This window comes from Gymnoscopelus braueri (assembly GCF_963280865.1).
Source record: "Gymnoscopelus braueri genome assembly, chromosome: 5".
Classification (NCBI taxonomy): domain Eukaryota; kingdom Metazoa; phylum Chordata; class Actinopteri; order Myctophiformes; family Myctophidae; genus Gymnoscopelus; species Gymnoscopelus braueri.
The window spans coordinates 13,286,643-13,311,981 of NC_137606.1; positions in this window are offsets into that span (position 1 = coordinate 13,286,643).

The window sequence follows — 25,339 nt, forward strand, 5'->3', positions numbered from 1 at the left end:
TCCTGTATAACCCCGGCTACCATCAGCCGGAGAGAGGGGGGATTGCCTGTTCCCCTGTGGTCACGGGGAGCTAATGCTCCAGATATAGAAAATGATAATGCTGTGAGATTGATTGAATAAGAAATAAGAGAGAGAAAGCTCACAGAAGGACTGCAGAAGTGAGAGAGAGATTTGTTTTAAAAGGAGAGAGGATCAAGTGAACCGAAAGGGGGGACGGGGAGGTCGGTTGGTGTGCAGAGAGGGGGCGATATAGGATTTCTCAATGTCACAGGAGGAGGGAAACTCTGCTCTGCAGTTGGAACATCAAAGCCGACTGAGAGTCACTCTTAATTATCCAGCGCTGAACTCATGACCGGTGGACAAAACTAGGAGTTTTTAAATGGTAACCGATATTGAAAACGTGGGAGATCCCACACACATAATGACACATTTCACGGATGTTTTTGTTTTTCACACAACGCACAGTCACACACGCAAGGTGATTTGGCTTTACAGAGTCCTATAAGTCTCCGAACCTGGGATCTCACAGAAATGTACGTGATCCAACTTCACATGGAGGAGGTGGATAGACAGACACAACTTCTGTGCGTGTGCGTGTGCGTGTGCGTGTGCGTGTGCGTGTGTGCGTGTGTGCGTGTGCGTGTGTGTGCGTGCGTGTGTTCGGGGGGCAATACAACAATAACAACAACACACAAGAAAATAATGACATCTGGATGAACCGGGTGTGCATATATATGTGCTGCCATAATTCTATTGATTATCATCCATTTCTACTGGCCCTCAGGAGACAGTAGAAGTCCTCTTTAGTATTCACTGCCATGTTTCTGTTGCGGGTTATGCAACCCTCACTTAGTTCCCAGACAGCTCCACTCTCGTTGCCGATTGTGGGCTCTTCTGTTTGAGATTCTATCACTGTTCCGTTCCCCTCACACTACAGGAGTAGCTGAAACTTTTCATTGTCACCTCAACTTCCACTGTATTTAATGGGACCAAATTGGTTTGGGGTTGTGTTCAGTCAGAATCGGAGAACACACTTCGATTCTCTCCAGGGATTTCTCTGTACAGTTCCCCAGGCTTGCTGAGGTTTTTGCATCCTTTAGTAGCAAAATGTCTGCACTGTGGGCCTAGGACAGAAGTCCAGCAATTTCCACTTGAGTTCTAAATGTACTGCTTTGTGATGAATGACTCCAACAAGACTGCGGAGTCAACATCACTGCAATGGCTCTGAGCAGAAACCCTGTCACCCACAACTAGGAAATAAACTACTAAATTAAGTAGTAACAAAATATACTTTTTGATGCTTTGAAACCATAATTCTGCTTTGCAAGTACAATAATACATAGAAAGGGGGAAAATTCCATCTATCTGTGAAGGCGTGCAGTTAAAATCTTAAAAATGTGTCGTCCTCACATAACCTTGCAGACTGCATATGTTTGAAAAGCTGCTCTGGAGAGTGACTTGAGCTATTTCTGATGGCTTGTTTCTTTTCAGAAACAGAATTACTTCGAGGGACTAAGCATAATGATGGCAGTCAAATGAGTCAATTTAATCACGACACTGTAAGTGCCACAATTTGTCAGCCATCTGCAATCACTTAAATTGCAAATGGCTCATTTCTAAATCAATAGAACTTGAATCACACAGTACAATAATCCAAATTATTTATTTATCAAAAACATACAAATAGGGGGGGGGAAATAGTCTGCCAACTGTTGCTTGCTACCACTGTTTATTGCAAGATTGCAAGATAAAAGTGTTTGTTTTTATGGTAGTTTTTTTTAAAGAAAATATCTTAAACGTGTGTGTGTGTGTGTGTGTGTGTGTGTGTGTGTGTGTGTGTGTGTGTGTGTGTGTGTGTGTGTGTGTGTGTGTGTGGGGGGGGGGGGGGGGGGGGGGGTGAGTAGTGTGTGAGTAATGTGTCTGTGGAAGAGTGTGACAGTAGAGTGTGTGTGTCTGTCTGTCTGTCTGTCTGTCTGTCTGGTTCTGTGAGTGGGTGTGGTTAATTCCAGGTGCTGCCTATCTGCTGAGTGCTGGATGCCAACCATCAGCCCTTCCAGTAAGTGGTTGTGGTTGCCTACTTAATAGCACCAAACACCTGAGGAATTTGTCAGTACTTGCAGTAGTGCTGTCCCCTGCTCGCCAGCCATATTCTTTTCTATGTTTATACAAGTAAGACCCGCGAACGCGGGAAGCGAACGCAGCTCGAAAATAACAATAAGAAGAATCGAAAGGAATGAGCAATTGTAGAGAAGTGGGTGGTACAGTTTGTCTTTTTTAAATTTGTTGTTTGTTGTTGTTTTTTTTTGTAAATGTTTTTTGTCTTTGTAGTTTTTGAAATGTTAGTGTTTGGTTTAGGCATGTTGCAGTTTTCATCAGAGCATTGTCTACATTCCTGCGTTCTTCATGGCCAGGCGGATTTCAGCCACACTGTAGTGCACTCTGGCGCACTCTGGCGGCTGCACACAGGCAGTGCATGCACACAATACTGCACACACACAGAGCCACGCACACACAAGGAGAGCACGGTTTCATAGTAAGCTCCACTTCGCGCGGAGGCGCGCCTCCTTCCGCTGCGTTCGCAATAATCTCTCACGAACAGATTCAGAGCTGCGCTTGAATCTGTCGGTAGCCGTGTTGACAACCCATGCACATTGGCTACAAGTGGGCGTGCCATCAGATCAGGAAGCAGACCGCGCTTTACCCAATCAAATGTAGTGGGCGGGATTTACATGTGTGTGGCTCGCTCCCCACTGGAAACAAACCGAAACTCATTTAACAATAGCGTCCTCGGAGCCGACAAAACCACGGAAAGTTAGTAACATTTTAACTTGCTCTTTCATCATAGAAACAAGTGGGCTTATAACCAAAACGATCCATGTTCTTTGGGAGAAATGGTGTTAGTGTTCCGTGGAGAAATATTGTTGAAAACATAGTCGCACCACCGGAAGTGGAAGGCTGAAGGCAGACCAAAACCCCGGTTTCCCTGAGCATGGGTCCTCCATACAGCTCCGCCCAGAGTCAAATGAACAAGTGAAAAACAGCAGAGGGTGCTGTTTTTCCTTTTTATTTGACGATGGGTTCCCAGATTGATGTTTATATAATTTGCTGTCCCTATTTGTGTTCAGTTAATCTTCGTTAAGCTTGCTTGTGTGCAAGTCTTTCTGAAGATGCATGTGTGTATAGATATGTGTGTTTGTGGTGGTTTGGGTCCACCTTGTGAATTGTTTGAACCCACTAAATGGTCAGAGCAGCCTGACAGTTTGGGCTTGCTACTGCTAAAGAAGCTTGAGACACCTTAACTTTGATCAAACACTGTTGTGGAGATGGTACTGTGGCGCCAGCTTTTTGTAAATGCCAACTTTTGATTCAGGTTAAACTAGAGTAGTTAGATTTCTCATCAAGTCATTTTTATTTTATATTAGGACAGTTGAGAGGTTTAAAAGCAATGTTAGGTTTAGGTTGGTTTATTTGTTTATTGTTTTGCACCAGGTACTATTTTCTACTTAATGTTTAAAATCATGTCGAAAATTATGTGTAAAATCATGTCATAAAAATAATGAATTGTCAAATCATGCAATTCTAACAAGAAAAAAATAAATGGGCAATAAAACCCAGACTTCACTTTCCAACCCGTATGTGACAATCCTTCATTTCCCCATAGACCAAAGGATTGGAACTGTGTGTGTGTGTGTGTATCTCAAAGTAAACATGCTTACATTAACAATGAGATGTTGCTGTGTATCCTGTGCTGCATCTCATATGTTTCTCGTCCTTTTGTATGAAAAACACAATATACAGAAACCTCTTCACTTCCTCCTACCCTCTCCGAGCCCTATCAATCAGGGTGAATCATGGAACATTTATGGTGAAGTAAAATTAGTTCCTGAAAGACACTGCGTTAAACCGATTCCATTAAGCATTGCATGACTCACCCAACTTGTACAACAGTGATATTCAACTGGCGGCCCGCAGGCCAAATCCGAGCTCTCTTGTGGCCCCTGGAACACATTCCATTGTAAAAATAAATGTACAACATTATTATTAGATGGTTGGTTGTACAGAATGACCATTTTGAATGTTTTTCATAACCGTTAACCGAAGCTCGTTAATAGTTAACCAACCAATAGCCCGATAAGAATAAAACGTAGGCTACTGTTTAGAAAGGTTTGGGTTTCCTAATATACTACTGTAGATCTGCTGTGCTGCGTGTTGTTGTAGCACGTCTGGGGTAGCTAGATTAGGCAGGGGGCCACAAATTACTTATAGTTGTGGGCCACAAGACCGTGACAACACACATGAAAACAAATGTTCATAGTTAAACGAGACCATTGAGGAACTGGTTGGTTAAAGGGTTCACTTATTATGCTATTATTTTATTTATTTTTTGGTGCAAAGGTACAGATACTGTATCTTACCTGAAAGATATTATAGTCACCCCTAAGAAAATCACTTGTAAAGTGTTCAGGTAGCTCATCGTATGTACTAAGAAAAAGTGTTAAGATGTATTTAAGTGTGAACAGGGCCGATATGTATCACATTTGACTTGCCAATATCTTGTAGATATAGCACACTTATACTTTTTCCTTTCAATAAATAATTCGTATCAAATTCACAACAATAAAATATCAATGCACAATAAAGTGCGGGGTGCGTAATTATTGTGAATCCAATCTGAATAATACTGTTTAACGACTACGCCACCTTTGGTAAAGAGGAAGGTCCGCTAAATACACACTTTTCCCTTTTAGGCTTTCACAGGTTCGGGTTATACTGGTAAGTTTCGAATACTTTTTAGTTTGAGAACACAACACTTAGAAAAATCCCATGAGGAACTGACACAGAAACGGTTTGTATCAAAAAGGTAAGTACATTTTATTAGGTCCCTAATACATTGGCATCTGCGCCTTAAAACCATTCAAAATAAACACTAACTAATAAAATCCTAACTAAAACACACACAAAACAACTATAAAAGCAATTATAAAGTTGTGCAAACTACACAAGGGCTATTCAAGGGGTTTCACTCAACAGGGGGTGCTATGCAACAAATACTTCATAAGTAAAGTGAGGTGCCAATAAAGTGCCTTGGATACTCAACACGGTTTGTTCAAGGGGTTTTTCGGATGTCCATATATGGGGGTGAATAGGAAGAGGATTTTAGGCCAGCCTTCTTTGTCTTCTTTCTTCTTTCTCGCCGTCTGAAATTATAAAGATCTGGACCAGTTCACTGTGCATTTACAATATACAATTGCGTCGTCTCAGGCAGTGGTTATACAAGGATTCAACGTTGCGTTGTTCGAATACTCACTCGCCAGCCAGGCTTTTTACACCTGGCGCTGAGTTAGTTGTGTATGCAACGTTATCGCCACCTTCCCGTCTCAGCGCTCCTTATATGGTCTGGTCTCCTCTCTCATGTGGTCTCCTCATATGGTCTGGTCTCACTCGTCTCTTCCTACCCTTTGGTTCAATCGCTTCTTTTCCTCGGAGTAGGCACACCTCGGCTTCCTTCTCCTAGGTGGCTAGTGTGTCTACACTCACTTGTTCTCCACCCTTGCTCCGTGGTTCACTGCACAACCTTTCCCTCTGCTGTCCTTCTCCTACTGACAGGCTTGCTCTCTCTTGGTGCTCTGCTTCTGTTCAAACGGTCCCGCCTCCACCTTTATACCTGTTAGACCACACCTCTCGCCTCTTTCATTTGTCCTTGGTGACAGAACGTCTGGCTGCATTGGCCATGACCGTGTCCCTTGGGCGTGACCTCGTGGTCACCTAGAGCCAGTCATTGTTCAAGGGCAAAGTGACTAAGGGACCGGGGGAAAACATTTGTAAATATAATACAGTGCAATTAATGTTATACAGAAAATAATAAGATGATGGTTTAAGTGCACAATAATTATACATTAAGCACCAATAAAATAGAAATTACAAAAAATAAGAAAACCCCTGTTTCAACCTTGTCACATAAGTATCAAAAGTAAAAGTACAAGTTTCAAAAGTAGAAGTATTAAAAACCTTTTCATGGGTACAATGAAACCAAACAGCCAGAAATGTTGTCTACTTCTCTCTACTTTCTGAATAATCTTTCAAGTAGTTCAGCTGTTTTTTCAAGTAGCTATATCACTACATTTCAGTGGCATATCAACATAAAAAAGCACAACAGATGAGTTTTGAGTCCATTTCATCCATCACATGGCATCCATTTGTAGCTATTTCTGAGTGGCTTCGAGTGGCTTTCAAATCAATGAATTGGTTAGTTTTGAGTGGATTTTGTTCGATCTTTTTGTTTGATCTTCCATCTTCTACATCTCCATCCACTTGTAGGTTTTACACAGTATGATTCATTCATCCTCAATGGTGCCCTTGGCTGAATGATGGTCTAACTCTCCACTATTAATGAAATGCGTCATAAGAGCTTGTGCTCTTATCAGCCGGATGCTCAAAAACTTTTAAAAAAACAGAACCTTTCCTTCATACGAACATGTAAACACTTCACCTTGCCAACCTGGCTCCAATTCTCTTCTCACAAAGACGAGGGACCCGCGCACAGAACACTGACATATCTACTTCCTATTTTCTCAATATCCAAATCAAAGCCTGTGCATTATAAAGGACTGGCACAAAAATGATCCTATCAAACATCAAAAGCCATGAGTGCAGTATGAAGCAGGCCCTATTAAGTTACCATAATGGACACAATATGTCCTTTATTGTGTCCTATATAGCAGACACAACAAACAGTCAAACGGTTAACCACGAACACGGTTTTGTGGCCCCCGACTTCAAGTCATTTTACAATTGTGTCCCCCTGCCTAATCTAGTTGAATACCCCTGTTGTACAATATCACCACTGAGAAACACAAGTGACTCACAATACAACTGAATCCATTACAGACATGAAGGACTTTTTCAAGTGCACGCCGTGAACATGAAAAAGAAAATGGGATTCCGCGGAATCAGGCGAGAGATGGTAGAGACAAGAAAGAACTGTGATTGAGAACATTCAGAGACAAAAGATGTCAGAGGAAATAGATAATGAGAGGAAGAAGTTTTACTTTTGCATGAGGAGGTAGAGGTAGAGTGAATTGGAGAAGCACTTTTAAACATTGATCAGCTGCCGAACTGAAGAGAAGGCCTCATTATCTGTCTCTCTCCCCCCTTCTCTCTCTCTCTTTCCCCCTCTCTTGTACAGCAATAGAGCTGAGGAAAATCCAGGAACGCTAATTGTACTTGTCCTTACATTTCAAGAGGTTTAGTCATTTTGGGTTATTCCTGAGTAGCCTATCTATTAAACCCACCTATACTGATATTTACACAGAAGATATCTCCATTGGTTTTCAGTCCATCTTTCTCGATTCTAACTGCGTATTAACCATTAAGGCCTAGGCTACACGTATATGGATGTTTTTGATATTTTTAGTCCTCTGTTTTAAAAAGAATCCCTGTCCACAATCCACATGACAAAGATTTTAAAAAATCCCTGTCCACACGTAAACGCAGAAACGCATTGATCAGCTGCAAGTTTCAATTTTATATCAGATTTTATATTTACATTTATTTTATATATGAGGGGCCAAATACATATACATTTTTAATCACATTTTAAGTCCAAATACTTTGTTACACATTGCTACAAAACCTGTGATATCCAGTCATTTTGGGGATATACAAGACATGATGATACCGGAAGCGCCATGAAAGACGGCCGCATTCGTACAAGCTCCGTAGCATCGCAACGTTTTTCCATCTTTTTAGTATTTTTTAGCCTTCTCTTTTTTCCCTACACCGTCGCGTGTCTAAGGAGTTATGACAGACAAGCACTTATGGACATCAGCACAGCGATTACACACAGAATTCCGGACTTTTTTGCCGAAAACCTCCCGCTCGGCTGGGGGGGGGGTGGGGTACCCTTTGTTCCGGCCGGATCAACAACATACCCCCGTCGAAAAAGACCGTGGCGGCGAGGCACTAGAGCGGGTCTTCTCGTAAGAACAACAAAACGTGGATATAAACCTGCACTGCCTTCAATCCTGCTAGCGAACGTTAGATCTCTGTGTGAATCAAGAACAGTGACCACTATGGACGACTTACTGGCGCGCGTTAAATACAACGCAGAGACGAGGAGGACCTGTGTTGTTGTGCTAACAGAGACGTGGCTAACGGAGTTAGCATCTGATTCTTCTATCACTCCTCCTGGCTTCACCGCGTATAGGAAAGACAGAGACCCTGTACTGAGCGGTAAGCAACGTGGGGGGGGAGTTTGTGCCTTGATCAACAACAACTGGTGCAAAGATGTTAAAATCCTAGACAGTCACTGCTCACCAGACCTTGAACTTTTAATCATAGCCTGCCGTCCTTTCTACCTACCACGCGACTTCAGCATCGTGATTGTAGCCGTTGTTTACATTCATCCTGGAGCTAATAAGGACACAGCTATGAGGGAATTACACCAGGCGATCAGTGCACAAGAAAATCGCCACCCGGACTGCGCAGTCATCTGCCTAGGCGACTTCAACCGGACAGACTTAAAAAAGGTCTTTCCCAAATTCCACCAGCATGTCGCCTGCAGTACCCGTGGTGACAATATTCTTGACCACTGCTACACGCCCTTCAAGGATGGATACAAAGCTCTCCGCCGCCCACCGCTAGGAAGCTCTGACCACGACGCCATCCAGCTGCTACCTGCCTACAAACAGAGGCTAAAAAGGGAGCCGGTCGTTGAGAAGGAAATCCGAATCTGGTCTGAGGACACAGACGCTATGCTACAATCCTGCTTCTACCAGACTGACTGGGGGATGTTTAAGAACGCCGCTGGGAATAACATCAACGAACTCTCAGACTCAGTCACTGGCTTTATCAGCAAGTGCATAGATGACATAGTCCCAAAAAAGACAGTTCGGATCTATCCCAATCAGAAACCATGGATGGACAGCGGAGTACGTGCACATCTGCATGAACGGGACGCTGGTTTCAAATCTGGCGACGTGGAAACGCGCAACACGACGCGCGCGGCCCTAAACAGCGCCATCAGGAAGGCGAAAAAGGCCTACACAAAAAAGATGCAAGACAAACTCAGCAGTGGCGACATCAGGAGCACATGGCAGGCAGTACACACCTTGACAGACTGCAAAACAAGAACCAGAAGCGAGGTGAACCCGCCTGCCTCCCTCCCCAACGAACTGAACACTTTCTACGGCCGGTTTGAGATCAGCTCCAACCGCGGCAGCCAAGCGGGGCCATCAGCAGCACCAGCAGAGGAGAACCCTCCTCTAACCATCTCGGAGAGAGAAGTGCGTACAGCCTTCACACGGGTCAACATCCACAAGGCAGCCGGACCTGATGGGATTCCAGGCCGGGTCCTTAAGACATGTGCAGACCAGCTGGCGGGTGTCTTCGCTGACATCTTTAACCTCTCCCTCTCCCTGGCTGTGGTCCCTGCAGGGTTCAAAATGTCAACCATTGTGCCCATTCCCAAAAAGGCCAAAGTGACATGCCTGAACGACTGGAGACCTGTTGCTCTCACCCCGATCGTCAGCAAGTGTTTCGAGAAACTGGTGAGGGAATACATCAGCTCCACGCTACCTGCCTCGCTGGATCCGTGGCAGTATGCATACCGCAAAAACAGATCCACCGACGACGCTATTGCCATGGCTCTCCACACCGTCCTCTCGCACATGGACAACAAGCTGCTGAAGGACAAATATGTACGTATGCTGTTCGTGGACTACAGCTCAGCATTCAACACCATTGTCCCAGCAATACTTGACAAAAAGCTCAGACACCTAGGGCTACACCCAAGCATGTGCGACTGGATACAGGACTTCTTGTCCAACCGACATCAGGTGGTGAGAATGGGCAGCATCACATCCGACCCCCTGACCCTCAACACCGGAGCACCCCAGGGATGCGTGCTGAGCCCTCTCCTCTACTCCCTGTACACGTATGACTGCATAGCCACACATGTCTCCAACACCATCATAAAGTACGCGGACGACACGACAGTGATAGGCCGAATCGTCAACAACGACGAGTCTGACTACAGAGAGGAGATCAAATCACTGGCACACTGGTGCCGTGAGAACAACCTCTCTCTTAACGTCGACAAGACCAAAGAACTGATCGTGGACTTCAGGAGGCCGCGGAGAGACCATGCGCCCATCCTCATCGACGGTGCTGCAGTGGAAAGGGTCAGCGAGTTCAAGTTCCTCGGAGTACACATCGAGGAGGACCTCAAATGGGAGACGCACTCCACACACGTGAGGAAAAAGGCTCAGCAGCGACTGTACTGGCTCCGCCGCCTGAAGAAGCTCGGAGTAGGACGTCGCATCCTCAGGCTGTACTACAACAGTTCTGTCGAAGGCATCCTAACAGGCTGTGTCACGGCCTGGTACGGGAACTGCACTGCCCGAGAAAAGGTCAGCCTACAACGAGTAGTGCGATCGGCAGAGCGGATAATGGGAATCGAGCTCCCAGCGCTCCAGGAACTGTACAAAAAGCGGTGCGTGGTCAAAGCCAAGCGCATCATCAAGGACAAGCACCACCCAAGTCATAGACTGTTCAACCCCCTACAACGACCGCGACCGGGCAAGGGGCTCTACCGCAGTATCAAGAGTTCCACCACCAGATTTTGGTGTAGTTTCAATCCAGCCGCTGTCAGAATGCTGAATGGGGCATAAGCCTGGATGAGTTCAGCAGCCTGACAGCAGGCGGCGCAGACTTTTCTGGCTCTTCCTGAACATACCTGTGGATTATACCAGGGACAATGACTTGGACTTTAGCCCCCCCCTCGGACACACCTGTGGACTACACCAGGTACAAATGACTTTTTGTTGCACTCCCTCATGGAGCTACATGCGGATTATACTAGGGTCAGTCCACTCTAGGTGGACACGCACTGACCTTTTGCACCTTAATCCCTTGTATAACGCACTGACTTTTTTTGGGTCTTTTTATTGTGCTCCTTAAGCACCTTAACGTCCTTGTCTATCATGCACAGTATAAGTATAACATGCACAGTACAATACATTGCTGCTATGCTCAGGCACCTTAGTTTAGTTTTTTTTTAGTTTTATTTATTATCTCAGGTAATTTGTAAATATGTAGATAACTTGTCTGGCCTTCTGTTGCTCTCTTGTTTTTGATCTCCTTCCCACCTGCCCCCCACCCTCTTCTTCTCCCCCCCCCCTCTTCTTTCTATGGAAACTAACGTTGCGATGGGAACGATGTACAAAAAAGAATTTCACCCACTTTTTTACCTTGTAAACCTGTGATGTGACAATAAAACTGATTCTGATTCTGATTCTGACATTGAAGGGTAAATGTAGGTCTGATAAAGATATACCGTGCATGTTCAAATCATATACTTAACAATGCTTACCCCACGGCCACGGATATTAAAAGTTAAAGCGCCTGGGTTTAAGTACCCTTATCTTCCGTATTGTTCAATAAAAAACGTTTTTTATTGAACCGGCCATTTTCTTCAAATTTTCTCACGCTTTCAACTACGCGCCCCTATCGGTTGGAAGGTGTATTGCACTTTGATACATTAAGAAAAAAATAACTGTCCGCGATCGGATTAAAATGCTTTTTATTGAACAATACAGACGATACGGGTACTTAGACCCGGGCGCTTTAACTTTTAATATCCGTGGCCGTGGGGTAAGCACTTTATATTAGAAATTTGAACGTTTACGGAGATGTACTGGTTGTAAATAAAACAGGAACAAGTAGCGCCATGACGCTTGTGACAGACGAGCATCATGTCATGTGAACCAGAGGCGTATGGTCATTGGGGCCAACGAGGCCATGGCCCGGTCTGTGTAAACCCAGATCCGCCAGGGGTAGGGTTGCCAACTTTCAGAAATGGAAAAACGGGACGCAGCGCCGCGCGCACACGCTATTTTTTTTGCGGTTTTGCGCGGATTTGGGAGTTTTTTTTTATACTTTATTTCGGTTTTAGGGTTAGGATTGTTAGGGTTATTTAATTCTTTTTTTTAAAGTTTTTTTTATACTTTAATTCGGTTTTAAGGTTAAGGTTGTTAGGGTTATTTAATTATTTTGGGGGAGCCAGCCCCCCAAACTCTTGAAATGCATAGAAATCTATGAAATCTAAATAAAAAAATCTATGACATTTATATTAATTATATTGAATTATTATATATTAATTATATTATTTATGTATTTATTAACTGTTAATCCATTATGAAGAATTCCGTTTTCCAGATGAGCATAACAACATAAGAGTTATTCTTTAAATGGGCACACTATTTAATTATATTGATTAATATATATAAGAGTTATTCTTTAAATGGGCACACTATTTAATTATATTGATTAAAATATATAAGAGTTATTCTTTAAATGGGCACACTATTTAATTATATTGATTAATATATATAAGAGTTATTCTTTAAATGGGCACACTATTTAATTATATTGATTAATATATATAAGAGTTATTCTTTAAATGGGCACACTATTTAATTATATTGATTAATATATATTAAATAAATGTTTATTTATTAGACTTGAAAAACTCAACATTAATAAACAATCAACCATATTAGTCTACTGAAATAGCCTAGACTATGCCCACATCAGCAGCCAATATGTAGGCTGCCAGGGCAGGGCAGGTAAATAGAAATACTGACATCTTGCTAAAAAACACAATCAGATAAATAAGATGTAATATCCCATACCGAATCGATCTCAGGAGATGTTTTAGTAATGAAGAACTGTGACACTTGATGTCAACCAGTCCACCTTGCGCGCTGAACCATGTCACAGTGAGGCAGCGCAGCCTAGGGCAGAACGTATCCTAGCAACGTGAAAGCGCTAACTCTCATTGGTCGTGTTATGAGTAATGAGCCAATGAGCTGCTGAGCGCACTCCCAGACAATGGCTTCATAGCCAGCGTTTCCAAGTCTTCTTATTTCCCGCAACTTCCCTGGAACAAAATTTGGCTTGTTTTTGGCTTGTTTTTGTAGGTCGGCTGGCTCATTTCTCTCACTATACTTGGCAACAACACTAACTGACACCCGGACTGAGCTCTCACTCACACAGAGAAGAGACAGGACGGGCGGCTGCCCCGTCTCGTTTGTGTGTGTGGGTGTGAGTGAGAAATACTCTCTCTCATATAAAAATCGCGGCGTCATTCCACGACCCCAAAATACGGAACATAGTGCGTCCCGTAACAGTTCAATATGGAACACGTCTTTTAGTTTCCAAATAAGGAACGATTCCGTATTTTACGGGACGGTTGGCAACCCTAGGGGGAAACAACGAAAAATCAACATAACAACATTAGCAGCCCCTCACCCTATAGATGGGTTTCCCGTTGGTAAACATGAGAGGATGATGCGCGCGCAGTGGAGGGAAGAGCCTGTAGAGGGCGCTATTACCCGCAGCAGCTCTGCCCATTGTACATTGATAAAATAAATGGTCTTCACCGGGTTTAATGAAAGTAGATTAAATGATGCAGTTTGTAATATCTTCTTTACTCAATAAAAATGATTTGTCGGAAGTTGTATCTGTCTGTATATAATAGCAGCATTATGCCTATTATGCCTATAATAGCAGCATTATGCCTATCTAAATCCCGAAAATAACAATAGAGTGAATGGCACTTCCGGGTCGTTCTACCTCCCGCATGCGCATATTGCACACTCTGCTCTGTGATGACGTCGCGCGGAAACCCATCTATAAGTCGGCTTTGTTTTCAAATGGGGCTCATTTGCATTCGGCCGAATTGTTAATGAGTGGCCATTAGAAACCAGTTTCGCCGTCAAACCGGTTCTCCATTGCGCAGAGTTGCGCACCTCTTTCCATTCAGAAATGTAATAGAAGAAGAACCGTCGTCCCAAAACACCCTGCCCCGGGTCTAAACCGGCGGCCTCGGTCCGCGAAAAAAATGGGACAGTGTGTTTTGGGACGAGCGTTCCGTTTTCCACCCGGAATGGCTCGGTAATTCTCAATAGACTTATCAGCCGTTGTTGCGCGTTGTTGCCGTTGATTCTGGCCCGGTCAAAGTTAGAATTCACCATACGCTACTGATGTGAACCATGGCTAGATCAAGAACGCTCATCTGTTAAATTCGGCACAAGTCGTCAGAAAACGAATGTAGCCTACAACCAATCTTAAATTTGTATCATGCCATCTTTACTAAAGACACATGTGGAAACGTGTGGTTGGCTTTACCATACAACGTTCGGAAACGGGTCAAAAAGACCCTGCAGCAATTCTGGATGAAAATGATGTTCGTCTGATGCGCTTTGGTGATGTGGATCTGACTATGACCAACAGCAGTGAGGTTTCTGTCACTGCCTGACTGTAATATAGGCAACAGTGTACAGTACAGTACAGGCCAGGGTGTGAGCATGCTTTGAGCTAGTCTGATTATATTGTAGCCTACTGTATGTGTACAGTCAGCCTGCACGTGAAATTAAATCATGTATTCTGTGCGTAATTAATATCAAGCGCAAGCGCCAATCGTTCATTGTGCAGCTACATCAAAAGTGCGCGAGTGACATCTCCTCATCTGTCTGCAGTGGTGTAAAGTAACTGTACTCAAGTGCTGTAGACTACTTAAGTACAATTTTGAGGTATTTTTACTTTACCAGAGTATTTCCAATTTTCAGTACTTTTACTTCTACTCCACTACATCTCAGGCAAATATTGTACTTTTACTCCACTACAATTATTTAACAGCTTTAGTTACTAGTTACTTTGTAGATTGTGATTATTAATACAAAACATACATTAACCACTTCAACCCTATTTAAACTTTGGCTATTTGAAAATAGACGATCTACAAGCTCACAACGCCTGTCGATGCGACGCAATGTTGTGAGCTTGTAGATCTGCTATTTTCAAAAGTTTTTTGATACATTTTATTACCTTGTGAAACGTGACATTCTGCATGAGTAGCCTATACTTTCTACTTTAAGTATATTTTGATGCCAATACTTTTGTACTTTTACTCAAGTAAATTTTGATTACCCGGACTTTTACTTGTAACAGAGTATTTATTTTATTTTATTTTACTCAAATAAAACATTTGAGTACTTTTTCCACCACCGTCTTATTATTAATTATAGTTATTTTGCCATAAATGAGCATACCTTGATTCATAGACTGTAGGGTTGCTCTCTCTATCTCTCCATTTGATATTATAATGACCATGAGAGGTCCCTTGTTTATGTAGTATTATTATTTATTATTATAATGACCATGTGTGAATACGTGATGACGTCATCGTTTCTCAAAACCTCCGGATTACGTGTCCACACCATAGAGTTAAAAATAAGGTCCACACAGATCCACTGAACCGGATCTTTTGGAAAACCTTCACTTATTTATCCGTTTACAAAATTCTCCGTTTTAGCAGCCAAAAACACAGTTTGCGTGTGGCTGAAAGGTCCAAACGCACACCAAAATGTGCGTTTAGAAAAAGATCCATATACGTGTAGCCTAGGCCTTAATAGTCATTAGCTGACTGCTGTGATTGGCTAAGTGTGAGAAAACCTGGAAACAATTTCAATCCAAAATCCATGTGTAATCTAGAAATGAACACTGCAGCTAATGCTAGCTAGGTAGTTGATGCAGGACATTTGCTAGCTTCATGTAACTTACACGCAACTCTATTGATGAGGGCTTAGGGACAATAACCACTTTCAACTGGTGCAAAAATAGCAGATCACAGCCCACAACGCATCACATCGTGGCGTGTTGTGAGCTTGTAAAACAGTTATTTTACTGCAACACTGTCGTAAGATGGCACACACATTGATGTATATATCTATAACCCTAACCTAACCCTACCCCTAACCCTAAAACCAAAATAAAGTAACAAAAAACGGGGGGAAAAGTACCCGAATCCTAACCTGACGCTTCCAGATCCAAGAAGCTTACGTCACACATTTGTTTCTCTTGAGAAACGTAGTTACTCAATACCGCCCCCATCTGGCAGAGTCAGGTTACCCGAATCCGCCGAAATCCGCGAAAATTTGCATGTGGGGGCCACATGCGCGCGTGCATGTGTCCGTTGCCTGGTGGGCTAAGCCCCCAACCTAGTAGAGACCTAGCGACGCCTCTGCTGTAAATTAAGCCTATTTTTCAGCAATTTCAAATCCGCCATCTTTCAACAGTACATCCAGAACACGGAAATTAATGCTATTGGTTGGGACCAGACCGGGGGTGGAGAATGAATGCTATTGGTTTTGTTGCTTGTCAATTAAATCATCACAAGGTAGCCACGCCCCTATTAAATCATCACACGGTAGCCACGGACCGGAAACGCATCGGTGTCATTTTAAGATTTCTTTGGCTAATCAAAAATAGCAAATCTACAAGCTCATAGCGCGGCACCGAGTGACGCACTATGAGCTTGTAGATCTGCTATTTTTGAAAAAGGGTGAAAATTTGTGCAAATCTTTGAATATAATTATATATATATTTTTAAGTAAAAAAAATTTACTCATGTTACAACTTCTGAGGGGGTCCCTGGAACAAAATGTTTTGAGATGGGGGTCCACGGCCAAATACATATCATTTTGGGTGGTCCTTTGAGAACCACTGATATTATAGCAACATAATGTTTTTTCAAAAAACTGTTAGGATTTAGAAGACATTTGTAGAATCCCCAGAAGCAAAGATTTGAGTTACAAATGTTCGCTTGAAAAAATATATGTATATTCAAAGATTTGCACAAAATATTCACGATTTCCCCCCAAAATTGCCAAAGAAATCTGAAATGACAGTGATGCGTTCCCGGCTTGAATGGGTAATGAGAATCAATTACCCAACATCGGGGCCCGTATGCATATCTGCTGTAGATATGTTGTAAACCGCTTTCTAAAACAAAAGCCAATATCTGACGTTGTACAGTGTCGAATAGTGGTTTTCATAGTCAAATAGTTGAATAGTGGAATATTCCGTGAATATTCTGTGCATTCTAAAGCAAGTTTATTGTGTGAGACACATCTTTCTTCATGTGCTGCAGAGTGTAGTCAGTGGTGGAAAGTAACTAAGTACATTTAACTAAAGTACTGTAGTTAACCCCTAGACCACCAGTTGGGGACGTAATACAGGTCAATCTTAAAAGAAGACGACGAAAAAGGAGAGGCAGGGAAAGGTTGAACAAAAATAGTTTGCTCTACTTGTGTTGTTCACTTTTTGGGATGGCGGAGCCCTTCATTGCCCCCATTGCTCCTTCACATTACACTACTAGACCCTCTCATCTATGGTCTCTCATGGCCTCTCTTTCTCCTCTCTTTTAAATCTATCTATGTTTCCTCATCTCCAGCCATGCATCGGGGTCTTTTCACTCAACCTGGCAAGTGCTTCAATTTCTCTCTCTCTCTGTCTCTCTCTCTCTCTCTCTCTCTCTCTCTCTCTCTCTCTCTCTCTCTCTCTCTCTCTCTCTGAGAGCCATTCGGTCACACCATCTGGTGCCTGTATTCCCTCAGCCAGATGCTCCAAAACCCCAAACATCAACAGTTTCTCTAGTGGAAGACTTAAGAGACAGAGCCGGCTGCTGGTTGCCCCCGCTGCGTTGGTTATGGAGGCACAACACTGTGGTATGTTTAGAGTGTTTGCCCTGGCATGAACCAGTGTTGTAGTAGATGCATGGTGTGGCTCATCAGGTGGAGCTTATTTGAACTGTTTGGTGCAGCAATGTTTATTTAGTTGATTAAGGCTTTGACTGGATATTAACTGTTCTCACACACATGGCGTCGCCAGCCGCTTCGTTTCACCTGACAGTGATTTGTCTCTCTGGGAGTGTGTAAGGCGTGTAGAGGAACACGCTATCCCTCCCAGTTCTGCTCCCTGCTGTACAACCCTGACCAACCAGTAGGAGTCGCTATAGTCCAGTGACAGAGATTGCGCTCCCCTGTCCTGCCAGCTTCCCACCCACAAACAGTCAATTATTGTGTAAGCTCTTTCTCTTTAAAAACAATATTGAACTGGGTTTCGACACGTTTTGCATACATACATATTTTAAGTTTGGCCGATGTTGATCATTTTAGCTGTTATGATGTACACATGTGTTCCAATGTTTCCCTTTGTTTACACCTCATTGACTGCCTGAGATTAAAGACCCTGTAAACAGGAAGTAGGCCTATAAACAGGAAGTAGGCATATAAGCAGTATTATGTATTCACATTTTGCCAGACCACAGAATAATATTTATAAACCACCCAGCAAAATTAGAATGATTTTAAAAAATGGTTAAGTATATAAAAATTGGTTTCAAAGTCATGAAAAATATTTGTAGTTTATTTTTGCAAAGCTGTGAGGGTGAGAGGGTGTCCACTGAAGGCAGTGAAATACTCTAGGGTATAGCATGACACACTGGCCTGAAAATGGCGGTACACTCTAGGGTATAGCATCAGAAGACTGGTATATACCTTGGGTGTACCATGACATAATTCCTAACTACACCAGTCTTCTGCCATCAGTGATTCCGATGACATCACTGAAACTCACCTGAGCGTGTACACAGGTGAGGTGATTATCGCCTCCCAAAAAAACTGCTCTCAGCAAGAAATGCCCAAACAAGGCATTTCCTGTTTACAGGTCTTTAAAACATTGTTTTTCATCCCCATGCCAAAGTTTTTTACCTTAAATTGACGATCTTTGGAGAGCCACGTTGTAGACACGGAAGTAAACAATGAGTGTTTGGGGGTGGGGGGGGGTCTCCTCTATCCACCGGAGCAAAAACATTTTTACCGCGACCGGCCATTTTGTTGCTATTGCCCGTTGAATATGGCTTGTTTTCACCCAAAAAAAGGAGAAATCCGAGCTAGGAGTGTTTTTCTACAAATCCTAATATAGGAGTGGACGGAGGTGACGTTTTTTGGGATGACGTCACATCCGTCCATTCCTTCTCTCAGTGTCAAGTGATCTTTCCTAAGTTGTGTTAGAGCGCCCTCTTGTGGAAATTTCCAAAAAATATATAATTAAAACCCTTTAAATGTTTTTATTATAATCAATGAATTAAAGGATGTAAGCATACGTCCTTGGCAGGCAATGTGTTAAGTATGGAAAGGTTTATAACAGACTGTGGGTAGACCATGATTGTGTTTTGTATTTCTTGTCGTGTTTTCATGTGTATTATAATCTATGATGCCCTCAGGGGGCCAGAGGAAAGACTGCATGTCGTCACTGGGAGTGGACACACCTGTGAAGGACTGCACCTATCATTACTCTGTGTCTCTTTGTTTCACTACACTCTGAAGAGGGCAAGCCGACACGTGTTGGTGTATTTTAATGTCTCTAGCCTGAATGTAACAAAGGCCTTAGTACTTTTCAAACTCACTCTTGAGTGCCTGGACCTGGATTTTGTATGCCTTATGGACATTATGGCTCCGCTCTCCTGAGTCAATTGTGTTAATTCATACTGGTGTGACCAGCAGTCGCCAGCCTTTGTAAACTTTGTTGAGGTGTTAATTTAAGGGTTGTTTTGAAGGGTTTCAAAAAAGGGGTTGCACTGCGTGTTACCGCGTCCCATGACCAATGCATCCCTGACTACGAGTGACCGCCGGTGTGTGTGTGTGTGTGTGTGTGTGTGTGTGTGTGTGTGTGCGTGTGTGTGTGTTATACTACGTAGGCAGACAGACAGGCAATAGGCCTTTAAAGGAGAATTCCGGACAAATTAAGTGTTATCTTTCATGTCTCGTTACTCACCTAGTGACGTAAAAAGTGGCGTTCTTTTTTTCCATATATTCCCCTGTCGTCATTTGCTTGTTTCTTTCCAGAACCTGGCAACTCGTGTTGCCAGATTCTGGAAACAAGCAACCAGTGTTAAATCGTTCGCCATTAACGGCAGGCTCGCAGGAATTTTCAGCGCATGTTTGACTATCATGAGACTCTACAATGAATCGTAGAAGAGAAAAAAATAACATTGCATCGGTTATAATAGACGAACTTCACTAACCCACGCGCTCCCATTATAACAACGGAGGGTGTTTAAAAAATGACGACAGGGGAATATATGGAAAAAAAGAACGCCACTTTTTACGTCGCTAGGTGAGTAACGAGACATGAAAGATAACACTTAATTTGTCCGGAATTCTCCTTTAATGTCTGTTATTCATAAGCCTAGTTGCCTGGGGGTAATGGCTGCCTCAGAGCCTGCTGTTCTGGACCTGGAGGCTGCGGTACCGCTTGCCTGACAGTAGCAGCTGAAACAGTCCTTGGTTAGGATGGCTAGGGCAGCGGATCTCAAAGTGAGGTCCGGTCCGCAGGGAGATGAATTAATGTGGCCTCAAAATCAGTGTTACCACTTTAACTCTTATTTTATGGCACAAGATCTTTTCAGATGGGGGTCAGCGGCCAAATACACGACCAATTAGGGGTCCTAGACATGAAAATGTTTGAGAACGAGTTGGCTAGGGCACTGTTTCCCGAACAGTGGGTCGGGACCCATGTCTGGGTCGTGCACCAATTTTTATGGGTCATGGGTAAATATCCTACATTTTCCTACATTTAAAAAAAATACATATATTATTTAAAAAGATGTAAAAAAGGTTTAAACAAAACAAATATCATCAATAATAATTCCAATATTTTTCAAAAGTATTTCATTACAAAAAAGAAGATAAAAACATTTATGAAGTAGTGAAAATAGCTGATCTACAAGCTCACGACGCGGCATGAAGCGACGCGTTGTGAGCTTGCAAATGTGCAATTTTCACTAGTTGGGTCCCGGGCAAATGTCTATAATTTATCTTTTACCACTGGTACTAGGGTACTATATCCTGGATGGAGGGAAGCTCGCATCCACTGATGCTCTGGACTGTCTGCATGACTCTCTGCAGCACATTGTCTGTGGAGGTGCAGTGCAGTTCAGTTCCCATGCCAGACTGTGATGCACCCAGTCACGATGCTCTAAGTGGTGCCTAGAACATTGGGTCTAAAAGAGGGATCCCAGGGGTCCTTGCGGGGGTACCATGGGGTCCCCAGCAAAATGTGTTAATACAGCGTCACAATCATTTCAACCACTTTAACCATATTTTATACTTTGGCTATTCAAAATAGCAGATCTACAAGCTCATAGCGCGGCACCGAGTGCCGCGCTATGAGCTTGTAGATCTGCTATTTTTGAAAAATCGTGAAAATGTTTGCAAATCTTTGAATATATATGTTTTTTGTTCAACTCAAATCTTTGCTTCTGGGGGGGGTCCCTGGAACAAAATATTTTGAGATGGGGGTCCGCGGCCTCATACATATCATTGTGGGGGTCCTTGACATGAAAACGTTTGAGAACGACTGGCCTAGTAGGAACTCCTTCAGCCACCTGAGTTGAAAGAGGTGTTGCTGTGCCTACATTACATCATGTAGACATATTTACATTACAGGTAATAATAATAATGTAATGTAATGGAGCAGTAGTGAGACATGATTCTGTGAGTTACACATAAACACAGAAGAATGTGTTTCTTCCAATACATCACTCCATTCTCCACTTTTAGGACACTTTTCTTTCCTCTGTGCTACTCATCCTCAGCCACCCACCTCTATACCGCCACCAATGTCACCATGCCTTCATGTCTCCTCTCTCTCTCCCTTTGAAGGCCTCAGTCAGACTTAAAGATCAAGAGGTCCACGGCTTAACATTTCCCTCAGAAATGAAAAAAAAAAAAACGGACTGAAACTTCAGAGGAAAAGCTCAAGACGAAGAGCAAAGGATTTCATCTCACCCCCCCGTCCCCCGTCCCCCCCCCACACACACACACACTCGCTTTCCCCTTCTCCATCGCTCAGTGAGATGTCACTCACACATACATATAGCACATAACTGCTGCAGAGACACTTCATCATGCTTTTCTTAAAAACTGTAGTTGTTTGAAAAGACCAATTTAACCCATTAAGACCGGGAACGCATCTGTGTCATTTTTAAGATTTATTTGACTGTTCAAAACATAGCAGATGTACAAGCTCATAGCACGGCACCGAGTGCCGTGCTATGAGCTTGTAGATCTTCTATTTTTGAAAAGATCGTGCAAATTTGTGCAAATCTTTTAATTTCCCTGGAACAAAACATTTTTAGATGGGGGTCGGCAGCCAAATACATATTATTTTTGATGGTCCTTGACATGAAAAAGTTTGAGCACCACTGATATTATAGCAATGTACGTTTTTTTTCCCCCCAGAAAACTGTTTGAAGACATTTGTAGAATCCCCCAGAAGCAAAGATTTGAGAAAAAATGTTCACTTAAAAAAAAAGATATAGATTTGGACCCATTTTCACGATTTTTCTAAAAATAGCATATCTACAAGCTCATAGCGCGGCACTCGGTGCCGCGCTACGAGCTTGTATATCTGCTATTTTTTGAATAGCCAAAAAAAATCCCAAAATGACACACTGATGTGTTCCCCGGTCTTAATAGATTAAATGTAACATAGTAAAACGTTGATGACAACTGTCAACTCTCCCAGGAGCGAGCTGAAAACCCATCTACTGGAGCATGCAAATTGAAACATCACCGGCATCATTTGCCACTTATTCACTAGCCGCCGAGTTTAGCTTGATTAAGTAGGCTACTGGCACAACATGCCTGTCAAGGACCTTCCCTGTAATTAACTTATCCGTCCGTCCACTTCATTCTTGTGGCGTTCACTAAGTAAGTCCCTTTCACTTCCACCCCTGATTTCTTTTCTTTTTTTTTTTTCTCTTTCTTTCTTTCATTTGCACTGATGTTTCTACCACACTTCCTTTTCACGTGTTTTTCATTTCGTCACTGTTGGGCAGAAACCTTTTATCTCCATATCTCATGTTTTTACGTTTTTAGTTTACTTTGTTTTTTTCATAAATGAATGCCCTGTTTTTTGCTATTTTTGAAACAATTCTAAACATTTTGAAATTATTAGATTTCTTTCCCGCTTTTTTTCTGTATGTGGGTTTTATTTATATTTAATCAATGAATGGTATTGAGCTTGAGACTAAATAATAACCTCACTGGATCCACTGGAACATGGGAAAAAGTTTTCTTTTTCGGGACATATTTTCGCCAGTGCCTTACCAATTATTCCTAAACTTCTTTGCCATTTTTTACTATTTTTAAAAACATTTTAAATAGTTCATCTAGCCGAAGTACATCGACACGTTGTGAGCTTGTAGATTGGCTATTTGAACTATTTGAAAATGTCTTTAAAAATAGTAAAAGAAAGTTTAGGGATAATGGGTAAGGCACCGGCGAAAATAGGGCCCTTCTTCTTTTTTCCATTCCCTGAAAAGTAACAGTTTTGGACAACATACAAGGTTTCCATCCGACAGTGACGATTTGTTGCTCGCTCAATCTACGTCCCTCCTCCTCCTCCTACTCCTCCTCCTGCTGCTCTCAGAAGTGCAAACTTGAGCGCATAGTGGTTATAAAAATTTGATGACAGAAAGTCTGGGCTATTGATTTTGTTACTTGCACATCTGTGAAAGTAGTCAGACATTGATACTGAGAGAGTGGTGCTGTTACAGCCTCAGTGACAGGAACACAGATGAGTCTGTCTGAGGCTTCCTTCTGAAAGGAAACACCAGAGTACAGGGCAGATCTTTTTGTCTAATGAAAGAAATGTTTTGTGGGGGTTTCGGCGTTGTCAGATGAGGTCACTCCTGGCCTGTTCCTGCTCATGTGAAGTTGTCAACACCCTTATGAAGATCCGGTGCATGGTGGGGGGGAAGACGCTTAGTGTCTGTGTGCTCATGTGTGTATGTATATATTTTTGACAGCTAGCAATGTTTGTCTAAACCTCATAACATATACAATTATCCACACACACACACACGCACGCACGCACGCACGCACGCACGCACGCACGCACGCACGCACGCACGCACGCACGCACGCACGCACGCACGCACGCACGCACACACACACACACACACACACACACACACACACACACACACACACACACACACACACACACACACACACAGAGACACACACACACACACACACACACACACACACACACACACACACACACACACACACACACACACACACACACACAAACACACACACAGAGACACACACACACACACACACACACACACACACACACACACACACACACACACACACACACACAGAGCTTAATAAGATTATCAGAGATGTGACCAGAATCAAATTGCCTGTGGCAGGCAGGAGCAGGTTTGTGGGTGAAGGAGGTGGAGGAAGGGAAGCCCATCAGTACATAGAAAGTGCACACCAGGTCATGATTAAGCCTCCCACCTCTGTATAGCAGGTTCTTAAAGGGTGGTAGGAGAGTGATCAAAATACTTCTTTGGGGATAGAGCTGTCGCCTCACAGCTAGAAGGTCCTGGGTTCGATTCCCGCTGTGGGCGCTGGGGATGTGTTCTCTCCTCCGTGTCATCAGTGCCCATACCCTAGGTGGGGTTGGCGAAAGGGCCTTTCTGTGTGGAGTTTGCATGTTCTCCCCGTGTCTCCTAGGGTAGCTACCCTCACACAAATGCAGTAATCCTGGTCTCTATACTGTATCCCCCTGGACAGCCGGGGCGCCTGATGGAGGGGAAAGGAACTGGTTGGAATAATGTGTTCCTTCCACGCGCTACGTCCTACCGGGGAAACTCCCCCCTCTGTCAGGTGATAAGAAGCGGTCTGCTCACTCCTCATGCATTGAAGGAAGCATGAGTTCAGTTCGGGGCTCTCCCCAGGCTGGCAGAGGGAGGGTAACGCCCAGGTTACAGCTTATGCATTGGCACTGGGTGAAAAAATGGGTTACAAAAATTGTGGGATAAAAGTTCAGAAAAAATAAATACATCATACTTCTTTGGTTAAAGGAATAGTTCACCCACAAGTAACATTGAGTCATTATGTACTCACCTTTGTGCCAGTGGAAACCTGGATACTATTTTGTTTTCTTTCTTTTCTTTACTAGCTAAACAGCACACTAAAATATCTTCCTGAAAAAGAATATTGCTTCATATTTGATCAGCACTGCCTAGTTTTTACTTTGTGGTTCGAGGTGACCCCACGGGGGCGGGTCATGCTACCCTCCTAGTTTATCTGCATGTTCTATTGTCAAATTCTCATTGACTTTGGATCAGATTTCCTTATCATTTGTTAGAAGGTTACTCAGAGCTCACTGCATGAACAGATACAGTAAGTATTTACAATCTACTGTTATTGTAGAGCAAATATACTGTCCTCACCTGATTGAGGTATGAGTAAAGTGAGTCTGCTAAATTATCAATCCTTGTCACATCTTTACTCCCACGATCACCTCATCACACAGCAGCGACAATCCTTTGGCTTTTTCTGTATGCAAACCTTTTTCTGTTTCATTCACTTTAGCCTTGGTTTTAAGCACCTTAAAAAGAAGG